Genomic DNA, 18,993 nt, shown 5'->3' on the forward strand with positions numbered 1-18,993 from the left:
TCTGATCAATCTTGAAGAAAAATCTTCAAATCAATTATTTTAGGATTTTATTGAATTAGCAAATAAATATAGAATCCTACTAAACTAAAAACCCTACCAATTGTATCAAAAAATAAAAATTGTAAAATTTCTAAAGTATTTTTATTGTTTTAAGGATCCTTAGATAAATACAAAAAAAATTCTTAAATCTTAACTAAACACAAAATTTTCAATGATTTTTTTTACTTCTTATTATTTTATCTTTTTTAGTTATCAATGTAAGACTCTTTTTTTTATGTACATTTTATCATATTATATATAGGGTGGCTTTCAACAGCCAATGTTGTTCTATATTGCTTAAAAGTTTTAGATTGAGCATATTTTCTGTGAGGATGATGGTGAGAAGATCATCCTCACAAAAAATTAGCTTAATCTGAAATTTCTAAATCCATCAAAAGTGATTTACAAAATTTCGATAAAAATTTGATAAAAATTTGATAAAAATTTGGTGATTCACAATTTTTAAATCATTTTTTATATTGTTAGAAGTTTTAGATTGGGTTGATTTTGTGTGAGGATAATCTTCTTACCAAAGAAATCATCATCACCAAAAGAAATCAGCCCATTATGAAACTTTTAAGTCGTATAAGACAAACATGTAGGTTCTATGTTGGCTCCTTAATGTTGATTGCCGAACTTGACCCTTATAAACGACATCTTTATACCCCCATAAATGTATTTTGTGGTGTGAGATCTATTTGTGAAGATCCTTTGATGCCAATAAAATCCTTCTAAATAGAAACAAAATTACTTAAAACAAACTTTTTTCTATTTTTTTTTTAAATTCTATAAACATTGCTTGGTGATAGATGATTTATGCATATCCAATGATGGGAAACTCTCCCAACAATAACCAACTAAAACCAAAACAAATACAACAAACCACCCACTCTCTGCAATTCTCTCTCTCTCTCTCTCTCTCTCTCTCTCTCTATATATATATATATATATATATATATATATATATATATATATATATATGTATATATACAATAATATGTAAATCAAATAGACAAAAGATCATTGGATTTTTATTTTAAAAGGGTATATTCTCATTTACTATAATAAAAATCATCTTCTTGGTGTTTTTGTTGCTTTGTAATAGAGTTACGTCTTTGTAAGGTTTAATTTATTGTACTCAATTTTTTCTCTTCTATTTCTCTTTATTTTTAAGGTGTAAGGAACACATAAACAAGAAATTTAGAGGGATTTGATTTTCGATTGACTATTGTTCAACTTAATTGGATGTTGTACTTTATTGATTCGTTTAATTTTCAGCGTGTAAAATTTTTCAATGCGTATAGAACAAATGCACAAAACAGCCCAGGCCACAAGGCATCCGCTAGTGTATATATATATATTAGCTGGCATTTGGAAGCTCGAAAGAGAGCCAAACATTGTTTCTATGTATGGGTTAGAAGTTTCAGAATGGGCTGATTTTTTGTGTGGATGATCTCTATGATGAGGAGATCATCCTCCCCAAAAAATTACCTTATTCCATAACTTATAATCCCATTAAAAGTGGTTTACAAAAATTGGACGATCCACGCTTCTTCAACTTGTAAACTATGGTTAGAAATTTCGAAATGAGCTGATTTTTGGTAAGAATGATCTCCTCGTCATAGAAATCGCCCTCACAAAAAATCACCCCATTCCAAAACTTCTAATTGCACCCCATGGGCTAGAAGAAAACAATGGATTTTAGAGTGTGATTTTGTTGACTGGCATATTGTTGACGCATAGTAACTTTGCAATCCTATTGAAAGATTGCTTGGAATATTTTCGGAGCAGTCCATCCATCTTAATTTTGTTTACAATCCTTATACTCTTTATTAATTAAATTCAAATCCAAACACCATCATTTTCAATTGAAATAATAAAACACTTGTCTTACCAACGTAATAAGATTTTAATACTTACTAAGGGTCTTTTTACTCATATGGATACCAGTCCAACACTACTACATCCCTCTAAATTTCATCGAAAGCCTCACATCAAAAAAATAAAATTCAAGAAACTTTTTTTTTGAGCTTGATGTAAGTTTTTGAAAATGATTGAACTTCCAAATAACTCCCAAACTTAAAATTGAAATACAATGGTTGAAAATTTACTTTTTTTGGGATTTATTTTTCCAAAGTACATATACTTTTGTCCTTGACAAAAGTAAAGCATTCGATCATATTTTTGGATGCCCAAGGTTAGTCGAAAGCAATATAATATTTTAGAGAAGTATTTTTCTTACTAACTTAGTAAGATTTGAAATCTTACTAAAGATCACTAAGCTCAAATGGATTACGAAACTGGCAATCCAAAATTAAGGTTTCTGTTCCTGAAAAAAAATATAATAATAATTTATGAAGAAAAAACTATATACTTTTTTTAATGAAAATGATTTCCTCGAAAAATTCAGATAAAAATAATAATAATGCATGAAAAATATTTTACTACTTAACCTGCAAATATAAAAGTAGGTGTTTCAACTATTTTACCATGAGAGATATTTTAAGAGAGGGGCTATTGACGCCCCAACTTTTACTTATTACATTCCAATTACTTAAATTAATTATCACACCCCAATTAAAGATCAAAACACACTATTCAAATATTACTAAGGTTTGCCTCAAATTACAATCTTACTATAATAAAATATTATAGCACTCATTCAAACAATTCCAGTTAACTTTTTACAATTAAAAAAGGTTCATATAAAATCCTAAACCTAAAATAAAAGAATCTAATAAAAAATAAATGAGAGGTTTTATTGACACCTCAACTTTTACTTATTATCAACCATTCACCTATTTTTTTTATTTATTACTCAGGTTTGTCGCTAATTACAATCTCAATAGAATAAAATATTATAGCAATCATTCAAACAATTTGAGCTCTATGACCTTTAGTAAGATTTCAAATTTTACTAAGCTATTAGGAAAAGTACTTCTCTAAGATACTTTGTTCTGTCCAAGTAACCTTGAGCTCACCTTGTGGCATCCAAAAACATGATCGGATGCTTCATCATTGTAGTGGACAAAAGTACAATAACTTTGAAAATACAAATCCCAAAAAAAATAGTTATTTTTCACTGTTGTATTTCAATTTTAAGTTTGGGAGTTATTTGAAAGTTCGGTAGTCATCAATTTTCAAAACCTTGGATCAAGCTAAAAAAAAAATAGTTTCTTGAATTTTATTTTTTTAATATGAATTTTTTATGAAACTTAGAGGGCTGTGGTAGTGTTGGACTGGTGATGTGGTTATCTATATGAGTAAAATGACCCTTAGTAAGGATTAAAATCTTATTACATTAGTAAGACAAGTGTTTTGCTATTTCAATTGACAATGATAGTGTTTGAATTTGTATTTAATTAATAAAGAGTATAAGGATTGTAAAAAAATTAAGATGGAGGGACTACTGCAAAAAAAATTTCAAGCAATCCTCCAATAGGATTGCGCGGTCATTATGCGTCAACAAAATCTCACTCTGTTGAAATTTTCCTCTTAGGTTATTGGTTACGAACTTCTTTATTTTATGATATATATTTTTTCAAATTTAAGAAAAATAAGGACTTCCGTAGGGGTGTCAATGGATACCCATTTAACCAGAGAATTAGGTCTAAAATAGAACTGAATTAATAGGAACCGGGATCGTTAGGTTCTATTTAAAGGATACCGATGGGTATCCGAACCTATTTATTTTTTCATTTCTTTTCATAATATAAATGATTTTAGATATTTTTTTATTTAAAAATAAATGCATGTTATATAAAATTCTTTAATTTTTCATGTAAATTATCGATTAAAATGAGTTTTCTTCTAAAAATTTATTACTTTTAACTAAAATAAATTTTATTTTTGAAACAAATTCATTAATTTATATTTTTAGTATGACAATGTATAACTAAGTTAATAATTTTGTTAATAATATGTTAATTATTTGAATGGAAAAAAGATTTGTAATGATTTGAAATCTTTTTTTTTTAATTTGATTCTTAACAACCAGAAATAATGGCTACCCGTGATTTTTAACGGCTATGGTTCTGATTCCATTTATTTTAGAATCGGATTTGGAATCGACAAAAATCAAAATCGAACTAAATATAATAGTTACGGAGCCGAACCGAAACCGACCCATTAACACCCTAGACTTCCCTATGTAATTTTGTAAGTTGGAAAGGATAACACTAAAGTGACCTCAAGATTGTACCTCATATCACGCATTCCTAACTTGGAAGTGTATAGGAACCATAAAATTTTCATCGAGATACAAGTAAAAAAGAATCTATGGTTTCTACACACTTCCCCATTAGGTACGCGCAATATGAGATACAATCATGAGATCAAACCCGGCACCACTAAATTGGAAAAGCCGTCGATTCACGAGTTATGTGATTTGTCAAATCTAGAATTGATTTATATGTCGACACACACAAAAAAAAAAGGGTGATTTTGACATATCCCCCTACTTTTTTTATGAATATTAGAGATACCCCCGACATTTTCAAATTGATGGCTTCGATCCCTTGACTGTTGTCCTTAACGAGGGACCAACAACAAATCACGTTTTGAGAGAATAACTACTTTTCAAAAGGCTGAAATACCCTCCCAGTTAAGCCATGCCCACATTTGGATGATAAAGAATTGTCAAAAAACTAAAATACCCTCACAATTAAAATCCAGTAAAACAATCAAGATCTCTAATATCAAAATTAGTATGGGACGTCGGATTTAGGGTGTAAGATTGAAGATGAAGAGAAAATTGATCATCATCCATTCATTCTTTGCATGAATCACACAATATAGAAAAAGTAAGATCGCTTTACTATCACATTCCAATCAAAGGTAATCTCAAAATCACAATCATAATTGTAAATCTCAAGTTTTTGCATTTTTTTTTTTTTTTTAAAAAGAAGAAATTATTTTTCACCTGGGATTTTAATTTAAAATTTGAAAGTTCGTTACCCATTCCTTGTTTAGGCCTTTTTAAAATTATTTATTAAATTTGATGCAACCATGAAATTATAGCTGGCAAAGGACATTAACTTCAAAAAAATAAAAAATAAAAAGGCCGGAGAAGATGAATGTGTTATGAAAAACACTTTCCTTGATAAGTTAGTAAGGAAATTTCCTTACCCCGTCATCATGTGGCATGATTTGATGCCATGTGGTTGTACATAACATAATTCTAAAAACTTTGAAAAGAAAATTTAAAAAAAAAAATTTATTTTTCACCATTAATTTTAATTTTAATTTTAATTTGGAAGGTTGGTAGCAATCTATTTTCAACATCATTGATCAGCCCAAAAAGGTCAATTTTTTAGTTAAATTATTTTTTTAATCAAAATTTTTCCATGAAATTTAGAGTGTTGTGCTGTTGGAATGCCAATATGATGATTCACATGGGCCCAACAACCCTAGCTAAGATTTGAAATCTTACTAGGTAGTTGTGCTAGCCTACACTAACATCTATGTGTTTTAATTGTGTTTCTGTTCAAACAAAAACTTAGTTTATATTTAAAATAAATATGTTATTGTGATTGTTTGGCATAGGATGGTTGTATGCCAATTAGCTTAGTTGAAAGGACAATTATAAAAACACCTCACAAATTAATAAAGGCAACTCATACCATGGCCGAATTGTTGTCTTATATGGGTAAAAGTTTCGGAATAAGCCGATTTTTTGTGAGGATGATCTCCAAACCATGGGGATCATCCTCACCAAAAATCAGCTCATTCCGAAACTTTTAACCCATATAAGACAAAAACAATTTGGCTATAGTGTGAATTGTCCTTATTAATTCGTGGGGTACTTTTATAATTACCCTAGTTGAAAAGAATCATTATTTCATTTTATGTTTCAAATTATTTTAGATACACTAGATGGTGTTTCAATATTATTCAGTTTCTTTTAGATGTTTTTATTTATTACAATTGACATTTTTTCAATGAGAGTATTTCAATAAATTTAAAAGGCATTGATTTTCGGATGAATTTAGTGTGACGGTATTTAAGCCTGTTGACAAGTACTTATTCACCTAAACGCCATCTTTTGTTGGTCCCTCATTAATAACAACGATTAAGGGATATATTTTATCATTTTGACAATGTGGGGGGTATCTCTAATATTCATCAAAATGTAAGGGGTGTGTCAAAATCACCCAAAAAAATGATACTTTATTAAAACGGCATTTTTTTTTCAAAATTACAAGCACAAACCATGTTTATATATATATATATATATATATATATATATATATATATATATATATATATATATATATAATAATATATATATATATATATATATAAAAGGAATCTTAGTTTGAATAGTATTTATTTTAATTCATAGCTTAAGTCATTTCCATGGGGGTTTTAAATTAATTTACCTACACACTCTTTTTTGAAAGAATAATGATGAAGTGATCTCAAGATTGTATCTCATATCACACATCCTAACATGAAAGTATGCAGGAAGCATAGATACTTTCATTGAGATACGAGTCCAAAAGCATCTATGGTTGCTACCCACTTTCACATCAAGATGTGTGATATGAGGTACAAGCTTCAAGTCACTCCAGTAAGACTCTTTTTGAAATTCACATAAATAAATTATTATTAAAAAAAAAAAAAAAATACTACTTTGGTTAAACTTGCCATCATATTTAAATTTGGTTTTCCTCTTGTTTATAACTTTAAAATATATATTTATTTGAAGATCATGAGGAGGATAAATAAGTAAAATTGCAAATACAATGCTCCGATGGGTATTTATTTTCTAAAAATAAGCATATAATTAGATAAATATTTCTAAAATATGGTTGGACCATTAATTTTCATCTCATATATGACCATTTTGGCACTTTTCACCTAACAAGTAAAATGAAAAAAAAATAATTATTTAGTAGATCCTAATACATGGGCATTAAGAATTTTACAAAAAGCATCAGAAGTTAAACAGTAAATTATTTAAAATATATTAAATTTATTTATAGTTTGTAAATCAAAACGAATCCAATCCAATTACTTTTTGATTGGATTTGGATCCTAAATCTAATAAATAAATATAAAACCGCCATCACATCTAATTTATTTCTTATTTTCTATCTCACTATAAGCCACTATCATTTTTTAAGGAATAAATCATGAAAGTGTGACATAGTAATCATTGCTTTATATTTTGAGTGGTTTTGAAGTGACCTCCTCATATCGCACAACTTGACATTATGATTTTCATTGAGATATGAGTGAAAAAGAATCTATGATTCCTACACATTTTCACGTTAGGATGATAGGATATATCACTTGGATTAATGTTGGAGTGCCTTCAATGGGAGACACACGAAGGACATCTCGACGTTGTAGCGTGTTCATGCCTGTAGATGTGTTTTTTCCAAGATATGTACAACTCTTATCACTTTATCTTGCTTTTAGTATAAAGTTGCGTTAGTGTAACATTGAAATGTACATTGATTCTAGCATTCACCACCACATGTACAATCGAAAGTACATTTTAACGTTACTTCAGCATTGTCCTTGATTATATTAGGTGTAGCAACGATGTATATTGCAAAAGGCTATTTTAGTAATTTCATATCTAGTTGAATTTGTTAATCCTAATGGATCATACATACCTTGGAAACCGTTCCCATAACGTAAAACGTGGTTTTCAAAGTTCTACTCGCACGGCTGAGTAGTCTTGAAACGTAGTCGAGCGGAGAGAATGAGTAACTGATAGACCAATCCAAAACCTAAAGGGCCCAAGGCTGTCAATGCTAGGTTGGGCTTCTAAGGTAAAATTTAGGAGAGGCCCATTATCTAACTTAAGTTCTGTTTGTTACGGGTTTTTTTTTGTGGCTTTTTGGGTTTTGAGTCACCAAAAAAAAAATTGTTGGTAACGACTTCTGCTTCAACAGCTTTTGTAGGAAGTTTAAAACTGCATTTTTGAGAAGCCTTACTAGGACTGCTTTCGGACGAGAGCCACTAATAAAAGCCAACATCGAAAAACATATGGGGTGAAATAACGATTTCACGCCCTCATTCTTCTTAACTCATCGATTAAACAACAAAATCAATTCGACCTTTCTAATACCTTTTCGTCCGCTTATGTAACTACCAAAATTCTCCTGGAAGCAACTTCCCAAGTTTAAGTTCTACTTCTCCTAGATAAAATCCTAAAGCAAAAGCTGAAATCTATAACAAACAGACCCTTCGTAGTAAGCAAAGTTAGTTAGCGCTTCAGGATTGTTGATCGAACCAATCCCACCTCTGCTTAGAGAGCTATTGTTTTAGAGAGCTGATATTGCCACCGCAACTGTGAGCAATTCTCTGGTGATTGATTTGGTGGGGCATTAATAAAATTTGGTGTGGCAATAGCTAATTGCATCACCATTGAGTTATCTGGGGACAAAAGGCACGGGCATCAAACGCGATAATAAATAGATAGTTGAAACACCACCACCACTTAAATCTCATTAATAAGTGTTTTTTTTTCTCTTTTTTCTTTCTAAATTAAGTGATTATATGCCTAAAAATGATTCACAAACACCCCCCCCCCCCCCCACATTTTTGGTGAATGTTAGAGAAACTGTTTTATAGATGGAACATACCTAAAGTACTTCATTCAGCCTGTAAAAACAGTTGATTTTCCTTCTTCAAATTTTATCATCAATTACTCTTAATCTAATTAACTTTCTTCAATCCATCCTCTCTCGTATAAACCCTTTGTTTTTATATCCAGAGTCCCATCTCTACTTCAAAAAATCATTTCCCATTCTCGAGATTTGTATTTGTTTTGATAGATGTTAACAAGATTTGAACCCATGTCTCTGGTATCATCACACAAAGACTAAACCAACTAAGCTAACTGACACTTGCAGAGCTCTATATTATCGAAAGGGTATTATAAACAATAAAAATAAAAAACAAAAATAAAAGAAAATTTGCATGGTAATATATGCCCTGAAAATTGAATTAAGAAATTGACTTAAATAGGAGCTATCTAAGATTTTTTTTTTCTTACATGATTGAGTTCATAGAAATACTTAGAATCTCTTCTCTAATTTTCAATCTGAAAACAAGTTAAATTTAAAACACAACTGATTGGGTTTCACCATTTTCTCTCTGCCAATATTTGCCGAATCTGAATTTGGTTATCACTAGATGACTAAGAAAACTATAGTCTAATATAGAGACATAAGAGGAATTACCGTACTTGCTTACCGATGATCAAGAGATAAGCAACGTAAAACAAGCATAATTTACACAAAGTGTAATAACCAACCATCAATAAACAAACAGAATGAAAAGAAAAGTCCCAACTCACCTACGTCGATAAAAGTGATCTAGAGATTCTCCTCATTTAAGTTCCCTTTTCTTCGAAATGGTCTTCACCTGATCTACTTATGAACTTTTTTGTATACACACGGTGTCTCCGCTCTCTCGCGTAGATTACCCAAAAGACCAAAGAGAGCATAACCGCGGTTGAAACCGTCACCAACCCACTATAGACCCATTTATTGTATCGTCGCAAACCAGGACAATATTCCGTATATATATCCGTAAACGTTTTCCGAACAAATGTGCAATCTTGAAGCTCAACAAGGAATGGACCGTAATGATACAACCCAAAGCTCACATTCACCGCAGCACTCATCTGGTTATAGACATCAGGGGTTAGACGGCCCACAGTTGTACAAATCCCAGTCGATGAAACCTGACAGACATAGTTGTGCCACACCTGCATGAAACCAAAAGAAAGTTTGAGAGTTGATACTGACACCCAAACTTTTACTTGCTACACACCAATTTCTTAAATTGTTTATCACCCAACAATTAGAGATTAAAACACTCTCTTCGAGCTTACAAAGGTTTGGCTCAAATTATATACATTAATAAACATTATAACACTTTTAAAATGAGTAGGCTCATATAAATCCTAAACCCAGAAAATAGAAATCTAGCAAAGAGAGAGAGAGCTTCTACTGGCACCCCAACTTTAACTTAATTGAGTTGTACTAACCAGCTCTCAAGCGTAATGGGTTGTCTCTGTTTCCTATCCTACCATGAAAATTGTGGGTTCATTGAATTTACCTGTGTTGCATTGTCGAGGTTCACTTCGCCAGGTGAACATGCCCGATCAGTCATGTCCGGATGAAATGGGTTGCAGAGAAGAGGCAATAGAGGACCGGATTGATTGTAATAGAACGGCCCAAAGTTGGGTGCGAAGTTGATGTTAGAGACGTTAGTGATGACTTGGTTCACCACATTGACGAGTTGGAAGGAAACTTGCTTGGTTCGTAACAAGGTTTCATTGGCAGTTGCCTCATCGATACATGGGAGTATATCGTCAAGAGCTGTATGAGAAGTTGGGTTTTGGACCCACTGTTCCATTGAAACACACGTGTCCCCAACCACACTGATATATAAGGTAAAATGAGTCAGATATTACAGTTTCAAGCATACGTTTTTGGGCAACAAATGAGTAACTAAAGTTGAAGAATTTAATCAAAAAATGAAAATTCATTGTGCATGTTCACGGAGAGGTTGATGTGAATTTGCCATGCTAGGATACTCGCACCATTGAAATTAATCACTGAAAACCAGGATTTTGTATTTATCGTTCAAATATAAACCACAATTATTTCTATCGTACCTTATTTCAATTTTTATAACTTTCCCAGACAAACTGCGTCACTAACCCAAGCTTCTAAAATATTGAATTTACAAGGCATCTCAACTTACACAATTTTCAAACCCTTAAAAGGCATCTTTATCAAGGAATCAAGCCGTAAACAACACACTCCAGACATTAAAGAGACATCTTCAAAGAAACCAATTCATAAACAACACTTTTCAAACCCTAAAGGACTCCTTTAATAAATCTGAGAACACTCAAAAACATCAAGCCCAAATATTGGTCAAATATAAAAAATGATCAAGGTAATGGAGCATGGTACAATCACCAATAGATAATGCAAAATGGACAGGTGTGGACACAATAATGGAATCTCACTTGCCACATGAGGATAAAGACCGTATGACAAGACCACCGCAACAAATGATCAAGAGACACTGCTTTTATATTACTCTGAATTTCCACAACAACAAGAAGGTCTTGGACGAGGAGGCCGCCATCTCCTCTGAGTGCCTCTGTAACAAGATCATCGAGAGAGAGAGAGAGAGATGGGATTGGGGAAATTTTTCTTGTTTGAACTAAAGAGGGGAGAGGAGGTGGATGAGAAATTCGAAAAGGGAAAAATAATGGAGCGTAGAACAAAGTAGATTGTGTTTTTTATTAATGCATGACCAAAATAAAAGACAAGGCAAAGCTTCAACCCAAACCCTACATTGTGGAGCTGACTCAACCTAACAATGGTGTAGACAACATAGACCTAACACAGGACAGCAAAGTAGAGAGAACCAAACCTTCAACTCACCCCAGCAATGGAAGACATATCTCAACGCTATATTGTGTTTTTGACTAATAATTATGTTGATTCTCAACCCCACATTAGAGCGATTTATAGTATCTTAAAATTTTAAAATCCTTTCGTATTCACGTTCTTGTAAAAACATTGGAATTCACATACCAAATGAAAAAACAGCCCCATTACATGTCTCATGATCATATGTTTTATGTACCAAAACATAATCCAATATTATGAGTTTAGTTTAGTTTAAGGCCAGTATTATTAGTTTAGCATTTTATACAACTTCAAAATGAACTTTAGATAAAAAATAATCCAATAGGCCACCATTAGTAGTTTAGTATTTCATAAACAGGACAATATTTAACAGGTTAACCACCAAGAACATTATATCAACTTGGCTAAGTTAACATAAGCTTTTGATAGAACTTACTTGTGGAGAAGGAGAAAAACTCCACACAAGATAAATGTGCCCGCAACAAGAATCCACCCAATGACACCAAGCTGCAGCCATTCAACATACAAGCACTTGATGAAGGGGAAAAAAACATAGTGAAAAGAAAGAGGTTTATTAATGTCATGTGACTCACATGTATACAAGAAATTGCATTCCAAGAACAGAAAACACTGCAGAAAATAAACACAATAACAATCATAAAATTTGAGAAAATCATCAATACATGAAGTGACTTGAAACTTCAAGAAAGTTGTATTGAGGATCAATTTGCTTACAGAATCCAAGAAATGCCAAGAGGAGCATTATAGCAGCAATTATGATTAGACTCAGTCTCCTACATGAACAGAAACAGATGAAATGGATTTAGTTACAATTAATCTCAAAAGCAACAAAACCACATTTTAAATATGTAAAAGCTTTTTATTTACACGGCATTCAACGTGTTTTGTATTTTATCTGAATTCTTCTCTGTTCTATCAGAAAGTGTGCCAGCAGATGTATTAATCTTTGTTTCGATCTCGTCGATCTGGCTTTGGACATCAGATCCTAGAAATACCCGAGCCACTCCTACTTGCTTAGCTGCACCAAGATAATCCGATACATTCCGAAGGTTATCAATGGTATCATTTGCCTGCTTTACTACATATTCCAAGGTATCTGTTGTAATTCCGTGGAATTTCCCTTGACCAGTGTACAGAACAACGCATCCAATGCTACAATCACATAATATAACATTTATATGGTCAAACAATAGTCACCAAGCCTGAATACAGGTTTAAAACGACAAGGAAAAACTTTGGAAAAAAAAGGGGAAAGAAACGAGAAAAAACTATATACATCTACATATATATATTAAAAATTATGAAAAAAATAATGTATTCATAATGTGATGTATTAAAAAAAAAAAATTCATAACATCAAGACATTATCATCCAATCCTTCATTAAACAATGAACCAAAGCACAAACAACCATAAGGCCATAAAAATGAACCATAGGCCTATAAAAAAATGGGTTATTTTTTAAAAAGCGTGTTTGAAATGTAAAAGTCACATTTAAAACATAAAAACATGTCTTTTTGTTGTTGAAAAAGTCGAATTTTTGTTGTTTTAATCGTTAAAGGTGCAAAATGTGTTTTAAATGACTTTTTCCACACACAAAAAAGGAGTTTTTTGTTACTATGGGTCAAATGGGATCAAATCATCAACAAATAACTTAAAAGAGAATATGAACTTACATTGCAGCAATTGTGAAGAGAATGAGAAAAATAAGTGAGAGAGCGTATGCTGTTCGAGAATAGCCATAAGGTTCACGAGGGAAACAGCAATAACAGCAGCAAATGAGTGATAAGCACAGCCCGAAGACCACAAACCAGAGTAAAGCAATTACAAAAAGGGGAGCGGCCGTAAAACCTACAGACTGTGTTCAGAATAAATAGCTAAATTAATCAAAACCAACATAAAAACACATTACATACTGATGAGAGTAATACTTCAGGATTGAGAAACATAGAAATCGTTATAAATAACCAAAAATAAGGTGAGAACAACAATTCAAGATTTAGAAATTGCAAATTCTAGTAACATTACCATAACACAAATGAGATAATTAATTAATGATTCTTGAAACTCAAAACACATTAAAAATAACCAAAACCAGTATGAGACTATAGATTCAGGACTTGAGAAACTCACAGCAACATTAAAAAACAAAAACAAAACAAAACAAAACAAAACAAAAAAAAAACATGGGTTTGATACTTGATTCAGGATTCTAGAGACTCAATGCCCATTAAAAATAAGTAAAACCTATTCTATATTGTGATTTCAGGAATCTAAACTTAAAAGTCCACTAAAACAAACAAAACTCACCTGAGGTAATCGATTACGAATTAAAACTCAAAGCTATAAGCAAAATCCCATTTGAAATACTAGAATTCTATAAATTCAAAGCCAATCAAAATTTAAGCAAAACCCATTTGAGACTTCAGAAATACAGAAACTCAAAGACAATCAAATTTAAACAAAACCCATTTGAGAAAATGGGTGGAGAATATTAGAAACTTAAAGCTAATTAAAATTAAGCTAAACCCATTTGAGAAAATGAACTCAGAATATTAGAAATTTAAAGCCGATTAAATTAAGCGAAACCCAGAAAACATGATTATTTCAAGATTCAACTCATCATTAAAAAAAAAAAAAATCGAGACGACAAAATCAGATCAGGATTGGAGACATTAGAATTATAGGAACCCAAAGTCAATCAAATTTGGAAAAACCCATTTGAGATTATCCTTTCACGATTCAAGAAAAACTCATACCCCAACAAAATAAAAACGTAAAAATGGCAAAATGCAGATGAGAAAATCTTCTAAGATTGGAGAAACTCACAGCCCAGTAATGGCGCTCACTGATATTCCATCCACCTGTATAATGCTTAAACCCATCAAGGGGATCTTTTCTATATGTTCTCTTTTCAGCTAATATAAGTGATGAATTTTCTACAGGTCCCTCTGCAACAGACCTTCTCTTCCCCCATGAAACCTTAACTATCCCACCATACTCTTCCCCATCAAACACTCCTGTTTTTCAAAGGGGGAAAAAAACATTTTAGAGATCCCAAAAAGAAAATGCTTAAAAAAACTCAACTTACCATGAAAATTAGTATAGAAAGAGAACAAAAAACAAAACCCATTTTGAAAAAAAAAAAAAAAAGATGATTAAATAAATACCTGGTGTGAGTTTTGTTTGAAGATGGTGAGAATGAGAAACTCCATGAGAAACAGAGAGAAAGGTTAAAGATAACAGGAGTAAAGTAGGTATAAAAAGACAAGTCGCTGCTCTTAAACAGAGCATAGTGCCTCTGTTTCTTACTGTTATCTCTGGTTTTTGTTTGTAGAGAGAAGCTATCTGGTTTTACTTCTGAGAGAGAGAGAGAGAGAGAGAAAGAACCTATCGAAACTCTCTGGTTTTCTCAGGAGAGAGGGAGAGAGTAAATGTGAAGTTTAAGATCCTTTTCTTCGAGTTTATTCGTGTCGGAACTTTTAAGACGAAAATACCCTTGAAAAAACTGCAACCAATTGTTTCGATAGAGACATCTTTATGAAAATTTGATAAAGATATCCCAGCAGAAACAAAAAGTTAAGACGATTGAAAACAACTGTGGCAATAAATTTTTCGATAAAGACATATTTTAGCAGTATTCGTATAAAGACATATGTATCGTAATTTTCCCGCGTACACAATTTTCTACTCGATACGTGTTAGTTTGAAACTGCCGCGTAGCTTGTGGGACCCACGTATCCGACACGTATCAGCTTTTTGTTTTTTTTTTAGGCTCTTGGACCGATAATTTGATTTTTGTTATATATGGCTATGAGTTGGATAGCAATTGTGGGTCCCACTTCAACCCCTTTTTAAATTAAATTTCAAATCTTACTGATTTTGAAATTCCCGGCTTTCCACGTGTGGCTTAGCAACTACCACTACGTGTACACCTAACACATGCGGGAAACATATATATATATATATATATATATAACCCTGATTTGGACTCTGAGCCGTTGGATTAGTAGTAACTAAGTAACGTTTAGGTGGGGCCAGATATTTGTCGGTAAATGGATGCAAACGACAGTGTGCCACTTGGCATATTGATGGGACTCTTAGCTGGTGACAAGTAGTCCAAATTAATTATAATTTAAAAATGGTTATACGGTCATATCATATGGCCGGGCATGTAATTAATTGGCTGAGATATGCTATACGTTTCTTTGAATTTCCTCGAGATACAATTCTTTGGGGAAAATCGATGGTTCACTGTCTCTGTATAAATTGTACTAGGGCTGGCAATGATTCGAAATATATCCTATGTCCAAACCAGTATGACCCGATCCGATTCGATCAAGAAATTATGAAAAAAAAGGATTTTCGGATTAGATTCAGATGTACCCCTATCTGATCCGAATATATTTCAATAATTTTTTTTATTCTTAATTTTATATAAATACATATTGATAAAACGTTTAGTCGTTTTTATTTTCCTTTTATATTTGTAATAGGAAATTAGATTTTTTTTTAATTTAATATGATTTTATATTTTTTAGACTTTTTTAACATTGATAATTTGAAAATAAGGCATGTGTTTAGATCGGTTTTGGATTAAGAATGAAATGAAACGGACTGGATCAGGTACATCTTTAGAAATTTTTGGATCGATATTGGAGTGTCATTAATCCGTTGCCAACCCTGAATCGTACTATAGATAGGATTGTAGGATTTCAGTGCAATCCGACTCTAATTAGCTAGATGCATTAGGGACCCTTAAGAGCACAATTATGAGAAATGCTAATATGACGTTCTATGACACTACCCTTGGATGTGGTGGTGTGCACAGAACCATAGATGCTTTTCCTTGAGATACAAGTGTTGTATATTGAGCAAACTTAATGGTTCTTTGGATGGATTGTGTTGTTGAAAGGGTTGTAGAATGTCAGTGTAGTTTGACTTTAATTGGTTTAGATGCATTAGAGAAACTCTAAGGGAAATATCCAAAATCACTATTCACAATGGATCATCATGTGTTTATAGATCGTCATTTGGATATTTAAAGGGTATGTTATCAAAAAACTAAAAAATGACCAGTCATAAATATCTTCATATTTTTTTAATACAACCTAAAATGAAGATGGAGATTAATTGTGCAATAAAGACCCGTAAAATCCAAATAACGGTTGGAGATGGAGAGTCCAAACTTGTTGGTCAAAATGGGTAGTGAAAATCTCACTATCCAAATTGAATAGTGAGATGGATAGTGCATGCGAGATACATATTCTCCAAAATAGCAGTTGAGAGGGGATGAAGAGTATGTTAGAATTGCACTTAAGAACTCTTATGAGCACAATTATATTTTAAGGTTGTCGTCTATATTGCAAAAATAAATAAATCACTAAAGCAGCTATGTATTTTCCTGAAATAACTTAATCAGTTAGTTTTTTAATTTCCAATAATGATCATAAACCCCATTTCTCAAATAATTTTTTATTTCAATTTTTCTCAGTCATCTCATATGAGATGTGAGCCTTTTTCATATATCTTTGAACCAAAAAAGATAGAAGAAAAAAAACTAGAGAAAGAGAAGAAAAACAAACATTTCGATGACAATTTCTCTTACATGTATGAAAAATATCAAAATGGCTCGGGTAAATCATCTTGATTTCGAAATATTTAAAAAAAAATTGCATATTTTTCTTGTTTTGTCAAATACTTAATTTGAAGAGGAAATTAAATTTTTTTTTTTGAAAATCTCACTTATTAAGGCCTTGCTCGGCATGATCTTATTTACCTTAAAATAAATATTTAATTTACGCCATTTGGCTTGAAAAATAGATAATCAGAATAAATTTGAAAAAAATATATATAATAGATTAAACAAACTATGTTCTTCTATTTAATAAAATCTAAATACATCTTTCTTATTATCTCAATCCACTTTTACTACTTCTTGTTCTTTTAGAACTTCCATGGATTTCACATTTACTCTTCATGATCTTCCATAGATATCATAGGTTAGGGGAAAAAAGTCATAAGGTTCTCTAAGTTAGAACCTAACTTAGTCATTAAGAACCTTGATTTAGGTTTGTTTCAATGTAAGGTACCAGAAAAGAAAGTCAATCAACTTTCCTTGAATGAGTGAAGTGGGAGCAAAGTCTAGGCCTAGGGCAACTACTTCCAATAAAGTCCAACCAAAAAGTTTCTTTTCAAGGCAATTTTGTTTCACTTTTAGCGGGAAAATAGCAAATCCAAGCACAAATCATGGGTGTTGGGACTGACTAGTGTTACCTTCATATTAGTTTAAATTGAGATGATCTTCGCACATTAGATGAGGTGACCCTACAACTTAGGGATAATTGAAAGAGTTGTAATGAAGGCACACGGTTTTGGTACGCAGGCAAGAGCATAGAACCTAACCGTGTATCAAAATTGCGTGCATTCATCATTATTCTAATTGAAATTTCAAAAAATAAGGTTGAAATGACTCTAAGAATTTGGCCGAGATTAAATATATATTTGTTTGTTAGGTAAAGTAAAGGATCAATTGTTTAATGGAGGTAAAGGTGGTTCAATGGATTTGGAAAGAATTTGGATTGGGTAAGGTGTCTCATTCTTAGAGAAAAAGAATGATATCTACATGACACGTTTTGGTTGGAGTTTAAAACACATTGAACTCCTAATCAGGTTGTTTTCTACTTAACACATAGTTTATGTTGACATTGTATGTTGTTATAGATGTTGAGTATAGTCCCACATCAGACACTTGTTGCCTTGTCTCTCTCCTTACAAGGTCCTAAGCCTCTCCACTCATGTCAATTGGTTTTAAGTTGGACTCCTAAATTTATCATGGTATCAGCACAGATTTTTCTCTCCTCCATCTCATCTAGTTCATATCTCCATATGTTTTGGCCCACAAGGGCGGGAGTATATTGAGTTTAGTCCCATATCAGACACTTATTACCTTGTTTCTCTTCTTATAAATTTATGAACTTCTCCACTAATTACCAATTGGTTTTTGAGTAGGCCCCCCAAACTTATCAATAAGAACGGGACACCAATCTAGATCATGACTCTTGGGAAACAGGGAAAAGTTTACAATAAAACCAATGAGTTGTTTTGCATTAAATTCCCATAACACTATATTCAAAACTATGCTGACATGACGATGTGAATAAAACTATAGATTTTTCACTTGCATTTCGAGGAGAAACATTTGTGGTTATGTACACGTTGCCATGTCAATTGTCAAGGCAGCGTTCAACAAAATGTTGTTGGAAGTCAATTTAATATTTTTCAATATCAATTTGTGATAGCTCTACTGATTGACACATTTCAAAGTAACTTTGAGTTTTTGGGTTCAAGTCCAATTTATCTGTAAAAATAAGAGAAACAATTTCCTTACTTAGATTTTAAGCCTTAGTCTTATTAAGAATCTTTTTACTCAAATGGATTATTAGCACATCAACAATCCAACATCCCAGCCCTCTCATTTTCATCGAAAAACTCACATCTAAAAAATTATTCAAAAA

The 18,993-nt window shown here is 31.9% G+C and overlaps 1 pseudogene across 1 annotated transcript; it reads right to left on the minus strand.

Moving 5' to 3' along the window:
* Positions 1-9,197: 9,197 nt before the first annotated feature.
* Positions 9,198-14,916, minus strand: LOC147392658 (uncharacterized; annotated as a pseudogene). The gene is made up of 9 exons (XR_015182190.1): positions 14,647-14,916; positions 14,306-14,496; positions 13,153-13,334; positions 12,345-12,629; positions 12,192-12,250; positions 12,046-12,086; positions 11,893-11,963; positions 10,123-10,447; positions 9,198-9,769 (listed from the first exon to the last, which is right to left on the minus strand). The product of XR_015182190.1 is annotated as an uncharacterized LOC147392658 (transcript).
* Between the last annotated feature and the right edge of the window lie 4,077 nt (positions 14,917-18,993).

This window comes from Akebia trifoliata, chromosome 10 (genome assembly GCF_017979445.1).
Source record: "Akebia trifoliata isolate Shusen 1 chromosome 10, ASM1797944v1, whole genome shotgun sequence".
Lineage (NCBI taxonomy): Eukaryota > Viridiplantae > Streptophyta > Magnoliopsida > Ranunculales > Lardizabalaceae > Akebia > Akebia trifoliata.